This window comes from Nicotiana tabacum, chromosome 22 (genome assembly GCF_000715075.1).
Source record: "Nicotiana tabacum cultivar K326 chromosome 22, ASM71507v2, whole genome shotgun sequence".
NCBI classification, from domain to species: domain Eukaryota; kingdom Viridiplantae; phylum Streptophyta; class Magnoliopsida; order Solanales; family Solanaceae; genus Nicotiana; species Nicotiana tabacum.
Window position 1 is genome coordinate 171,027,007 of NC_134101.1, and position 6,112 is coordinate 171,033,118.

A 6,112-nucleotide genomic window follows, 5' to 3' on the forward strand; every position below is an offset into this window, starting at 1 on the left:
TCACAGGTACTGTCCTGGTTTGTAGTAGAGATGCTTTAGTTCTATTTGATACAGAGTCTACATACTCCTATGTGTCATCTTATTTTGTACAGTATCTGGTCATGCCTAGTAATTCTTTGAGTGCTCCTGTATATGTGTCTATACCGGTGGGTGATTCTATTATGGTAGATCGTGTCCATCGTTCATGTATAGTTGTGATTGGGGGTCTTGAGACTCGAGTAGATTTGTTACTTTTGGACATGGTTGATTTTGATATCATATTGGGGATGGACTGGTTATCACCTTACCACGCTATCTTGGACTGTCATGCCAAGATTGTTACCTTAGCCTTGTCGGGGTTGCCTCATTTAGAGTGGAGAGAGACTCCTGGTCATTCTACTCATAGTGTTATCTCATATATGAAGGCACGGTGAATGATCGATAAGGGATGTTTGGCCTATTTGGAATATGTTTGTGAGGTGAGGTTCCTTCTATGGATTTTGTGCCTGTTGTTCGTGAGTTTCCTGAGGTGTTTCCTTCAGACCTGTCAGGTATGTCACCCGATAGGGATATTGACTTCTGCATTGATTTGGCTCCAGGCACCCAGCCCATTTCTATCTCGCCGTATCACATGGCCCTGCCTGAGTTGAAAGAATTAAAGGAGCAATTGCAAGACTTGCTTGATAAAGGATTCATTAGGCCTAGTGTCTCGCCTTAGGGTGCGCTAGTGTTGTTTGTTAAGAAGAAGGATGGATCGATGAGGATGTGTATAGATTAACGGTAGTTGAACAAGGTTACAATCAAGAATAAGTATCCATTGCCGAGGATTGATGATTTGTTTGATCAGCTTCAGGGTGCCAAGGTATTTTCGAAGATTGACTTGAGATTTGGCTACCATTAGTTAAGGATTAGGGCATCTGATGTCCCTAAGACAACTTTCTGCACTCGGTACGGGCATTATGAGTTCTTGGTGATGTCATTCGGGTTGACAAATGCCCCAGCAACTTTTATGGATTTGATGAACCGAGTGTTCAAGCCTTACTTGGATTCGTTCGTGATAGTCTTCATTGATGATATTTTGATCTATTCCTGAAACCGGGAGGAGCATGAACAGCATCTAAGAGTGATTCTTCAAACTTTGAGAGATAGTCAGTTGTATGCTAAGTTTTCGAAGTGTGAGTTCTGGTTGAGTTCGGTTGCATTCTTGGGTCATGTTGTATCAGCAGAGGGTATTCAGGTAGATCCGAAGAAGATAGAGGCAGTCAAGAACTGGCCTAGACCCGCATCAGCTATAGAGATCCGAAGTTTCTTGGGTTTGGCAGGCTATTATCGTCGATTTGTGGAAGGGTTTTCATCTATTGCAGCCTCGATGACCAAGTTGACCCAGAAGGGTACCCAGTTCAAGTGGTCGGACGAGTGTAAGGTGAGCTTTCAGAAGCTTAAGACAGCTTTGACTACGGCGCCAGTGTTGGTTTTGCCCATAGGTTCAGGGTCATATACAGTTTATTGTGATGCATCTCGTATTGGACTTGGTGTGGTGTTTATGCAGGATGACAAGGTCATTACTTATGCTTCGCAACAATTGAAGATTTATGAGAAGAATTATCCATTCCATGATTTGGAGTTAGCAGCCATTGTTCACACACTGAAGATTTGGAGGCATTATCTGTATGGGGTGTCATGTGAGGTGTTCACGGATCACAAGAGTCTGTAGTACTTGTTCAAGCAAAAGGAGCTAAATTTGAGGCATAGAAGGTGGTTGGAGCTATTGAAAGACTATGATATCACCATCTTATATCACCCGGGGAAGGCCAATGTAGTGGCCGATGCTTTGAGTAGGAAGTCAGCTAGTATGGGCAGTCTTGCATATATTCTGGTCGGTGAGAGACCGCTTGCCTTGGATGTTCAGGCTTTGGCCAATCAGTTCATGAGGTTGGACGTTTCTGAGCCCAGCAGTGTGTTAGCTTGCATAGTCGCTCGTTCTTCATTATTTGAGCGTATTCGAGATCAGCAGTATGATGATCCTAATTTGTGTGTCCTTAGGGAGACGGTGCAGCACAGAGGTGCCAAGCAGGTTACATTGGGAGATGATGGGGTTTTGAGGCTACATGGTCGAGTTTGTCTGCCTAATTTGGATGGACTGCGAGAGTTGATTTTAGAGGAGACACATAGTTCCCGGTACTATATTCATCCGGACGCCGCTAAGATGTATCATGATTTGCGGCAGCATTATTAGTGGAGGAGGATGAAGAAGGATATTGTTGCATATGAGGCTCGGTGTTTGAATTGTCAGCATGTAAAGTACGAGCATCAGAGACCTGGTGGTTTGTTCCTGAAGATCGAGATTCTTGAGTGGAAGTGGGAGCGTATCACTATGGACTTCGTTGTTGGACTCCCGCGAACTTAGAGGAAGTTCGATGCAGTATGGGTTATTGTTGATAGGCTGACCAAGTCAGCACATTTCATTTCTGTTGTAGTCTCCTATTCTTCTGAGAGGTTAGCTGAGATCTATATGTGGGAGATTGTTCGTCTTCATGGTGTGCCCGTGTCTATCATTTCGGACTGAGGTACGCAGTTTACCTCACATTTCTGGAGAGCAGCTCAGCGTGAGTTGGGCACAGGGGTTGAGTTGAGCACAACATTTCATCCTCAGACGGACGGGCAGTCCGAGCGCACTATTCAGATTTTGGAGGATATGCTCCGAGCTTGTGTCATTGACTTTGGAGGCTCGTGGGATCAGTTCTTGCCTTTAGCGGAGTTTGCCTACAACAACAACTACTAGACGAGTATCCAAATGGCTCCTTATAAGGCTTTATATGGTAGGCAGTGTCGGTCGTCGGTTGGATGGTTTGAGCCGGGAGAGGCTCGGTTGTTGGGTACGAATCTAGTATATGATGCCTTGGACAAGGTCAGGATCATTTAGGATAGGCTTCGTATAGCTCAGTCCAGGCAAAAGAGTTATGCCGACCGTAAGGTTCGTGATATGGCATTCATGGTTGGCGCGCGGTGTTGCTTCGGGTGTCGCCTATGAAGGGCGTGATGAGATTTGGGAAGAGGGGCAAGCTTAGCCCTAGATTCATTGGCCCGTTTGAGGTTCTTGATCGAGTGGGAGAGGTGGCTTACAGACTTACATTGCCGCCGAGCTTATCAGCCGTGCATCCAGTGTTTCATGTGTCCATGCTTCGGAAGTATCACGGCGATCCATCCTACGTGTTAGACTTCAGAACTGTCCAGTTGGACAAGGACTTGTCCTATGAGGAGGAACCGGTAGCTATTCTAGACCGACAGGTTCGTCAGTTGAGGTCAAAGAGTTTTCCTTCTGTTCGTGTTCAGTGGAGAGGTCATCCTGTTGAGGCAGCAACCTGAGAGTCCGAGTCTGATATGCAGAGCCGATATCCCCATCTTTTCTCCGACTCAGGTACTTTCTTCTATGATCTGAGGCCTTAAAAACCTCTTTTGCCTCACACTACAAGAAAAGTAGGATATGACGACATTTATTTAATGACATTTAAAATAAATGTCGCAAAAAAGGGGATTTTATGACATTTATAAGAAAGAGTTGCAAAAATAAAGACATTTAATACAAAATGTCACGGTTATAGTGACATTTATTTCAAATGTCATAATATTTGTCAGTAATTAACAACATTTATAACAAATGTTAGAAATTTCTCTACATTTTTTCCAGTAATTAAATGAAAATTTTAGTATTTTATCTTTCCCTCCCATTTTTCCCACGACAATCACCTATTCCGTCCCATAAGTGAAAATTTAGGGCATAATGAATTAAGTAAAAAACCCTTATCTATCGAAGTTTAGGAATTGCGGTCGCCTCTGCCCAATTTATCTCTCTCTCACCATCACCGGCAACCATTCCAGGTAACCCAACTCATCTCTCTATGTATATATATACACTCTCCTATCTCTTTTCTGAATTCTGGGTTTTCTATTTTAATCGGAGATCTATGTTTCTACGAAGGATTTCCACCCTTGTAAATTTTTATTTTTATTTAATAAGATTCAAGAACAAAATTTTCGAGTGTCGTCATTCATAATTGACGTCTTGTTTGCTATTTTTTATGTTTATTTTTTGTTTTGAAATTTTTGCCAATTAATATTTGCTTTAATTTTGACTTTTGGGTGGAGCATTAGGGTATTATATGCAAGGCTGTAATACATATTTTTTTCACCTTATGCTTGTGAACTAATTCTATGACGCAGGACAATTTTAGGAACTACCTTCGTTTCTGGCCAACTCTATTTTCAGTTTTTAATTTAGATTTTGTATCTGCTAAGTGCACTACAACACTTCGCTATTATGACATGTTGGACACTGAGAAGAGTATAAATTTTAGCATTGTATTGTTAAATTTAAATTGGATATTCGAGTTTGAGTTCTGTTTAGAGGATTGCTTTTCGACCTGCTTTGAAATGAGATAGCAGATTCACATGAATGACCTGTGGGTTCTGGCTATTAAACTCTGTTTCGTTGCGATTTCAGGTAATCCAATGTTTCATTGGGATTTCAAGTAGTTCAAATTTATGGTTCAGTTAGGAAGATTTTTCTTAGCCTCTTTTGCATAGCACGACACACTTGGCCTTCTAGTCAGGTTGGATTGATAATTCTTTCAGGTTTCATTTACATCTTATTTTTAAGTTTGCACTTTGATTTGTGTATTATGGGCCATTATTCTTATCTAGGATGAGATGGAAAGAGCTTGTGAATTGTTCATTTGAACATTCATTGACTAATAGGCAAAATGTGTGCTCTTGCATGTCATATTCTTAATATACTGTTGCTAAAATAGTCCTTGGCTAATTTAATGAATATATTAAGTATAAATGTGAATTTTCAGCCAAGAAAATGGTCCTAGATTACTTTTTGAATTTGATAGTGATTGTAATTTAACTCTCTTGCCCGACAGAGAAAGAGATATAAAGTTGTGGTAGCAGATAGATTTCTTCTCCATAAAACAGCACCTACAAGGCATTTCTTCTTTCATATTCTTTGTATGTCATATATGTGGTTTTTTCTTTATGTGGTGCTCTTTTGGTTAAATACTTCTGTGTATCTTTATTTCTGCTCAATAATTTGATCATTTACCATGTATCAACTCTTGACTCCGAGCTCAATTTGTACATACAAGGGAAGCCTTTCCTTAGAGTCCAGGAGTAGTGTTGTATAACTGGTTATAGGATTCAAGTTCTTTTTCTCTTTAATGTTGTTGTCCCTCTTAAATTTTTGAGAAAGAGCTGAGGTTAATATTGTTAAGTAGCAATTTATTCTACTTCTCAGGAACAATTATTAGCATTCTTAATTTACTGAAAGAACATTTATTTCTTTAGGATCAACTTGTAAATTCTGCTTTTTCTAGGAAGTTCGGTCTCTGAAGTCTTGTGTTTGGTGTTTCTCTAAAATAGCTTGATAATCAAATTTAAGTTTTGAATAGTCTAATTGTTTTTTGTCAGGTTAACATAATCAAGAATTGCAAACAGTGAAGCTGGCATGGAGAAAAATAAGAGGGTAAATTGTGAAAAAGTATAGAAGACACTCTTCTTTCTCTTTATTACTATATAGTTAGAATTTTTTTTATGTGGACTTCTTGTACAGTATTTTTGGTGGATGTGAGATCAATTACTAGCCAGGGAGTGCTCGACTTTTGGAAAGATGGTTCCACAGAGCTTTATTGCATAATTTATTCTGGAAGTTAAAGGGAATTAGCTCGGAATAGGAGTGATCTTAACATAGGTGTATGATGGATTATGTCTTTTATGATTTAATTAGTTTTAAGATTTGTCTTTTTTGATTTAATTAGTAATGGAGAGATGATTTAATTTGATGCCATCTAAATTGTAAGGAGTACGCTTATTCGGTCATCACTTTAATTTTTTTTTTTGATACAATAATAAGAGTTATTTTCTTTAGATATATGTTGTATTTGTTACATTGATATGGTGTTTCATATTTATGAAATTACAGACTTGATAAAATATTTATGTCACTATGAAACAACTAATTTTGTATTGACATTAACCTTAATGTTGAAAATTTTGATATGACATTTCCCAAAATTCATAAATAAATGTCGTGAATCTTTTATTTCCATTCTAATATAAATGTCAGAAATATGAT

General features: G+C 39.1%; 1 long non-coding RNA gene across 1 annotated transcript; it reads left to right on the forward strand.

Moving 5' to 3' along the window:
- The first annotated feature begins 3,702 nt into the window (after nt 1-3,702).
- Nucleotides 3,703-5,906, forward strand: LOC107790759 (uncharacterized). The gene is made up of 3 exons (XR_001649093.2): nt 3,703-3,858; nt 4,481-4,589; nt 5,449-5,906. It is a non-coding gene; the product is annotated as an uncharacterized LOC107790759 (long non-coding RNA).
- The last annotated feature ends 206 nt before the right edge of the window (nt 5,907-6,112 follow it).